The sequence below is a fragment of the Procambarus clarkii genome, chromosome 36 (genome assembly GCF_040958095.1).
Source record: "Procambarus clarkii isolate CNS0578487 chromosome 36, FALCON_Pclarkii_2.0, whole genome shotgun sequence".
In the NCBI taxonomy this organism is placed as follows: domain Eukaryota; kingdom Metazoa; phylum Arthropoda; class Malacostraca; order Decapoda; family Cambaridae; genus Procambarus; species Procambarus clarkii.
The window spans coordinates 11988582-11989257 of NC_091185.1; positions in this window are offsets into that span (position 1 = coordinate 11988582).

The window sequence follows — 676 nt, forward strand, 5'->3', positions numbered from 1 at the left end:
GTTATCATAAAACTTGGAATAAGATGGTAAGCATGCTTTACTTTTAAAAATATACAAACAAATAAAAAAAAAATAATGTAAAAACATAAAGATAACATAAATTAATTGCATGCATGGGAGTTAACTGGAACTCTGTAATATTGCATACATGAACCTTGAGGTACAAACCCAGTGTATTTACCCATGCAGTTCTTTCCTAAATCTAAATTTTTCAAATTTTTACACTTTGTTTCGAGTTCTGTCTTGTGTTGTTACTTTTAATACCCCATTAATGTCCCCTTTGTTATGTCCATTCATCCCATTGTGCACCTCTACCATATGTCACTCCTAATTCTTCGCCTTTCTAGAGAATGTAATATAAGCTTTAACAATTTTTCTTCATATGACAGGCTTCTAACACTTTCGCGCCCACTAATGACAAAGTATGGAGTCAACATTTTAGCTGCTAAATGTCCACTAATGACGAAGTATGGCATCAAAATTTTAAATATTTGCTAAAATTCAGGTTTTTATCCAATTTTTGGGGGAATAATTTTAAACTGCGCGCCAACGTCTTCCCGGTTTGAACTACTGAAGAACAAAGGTTACCATTTATATATGGATAACTATTATAAGTCGGTTTGAATGAGTGAATTGCTGCTTGAAGAGAGGGTATATGCCTGCGGTACTATCAGAT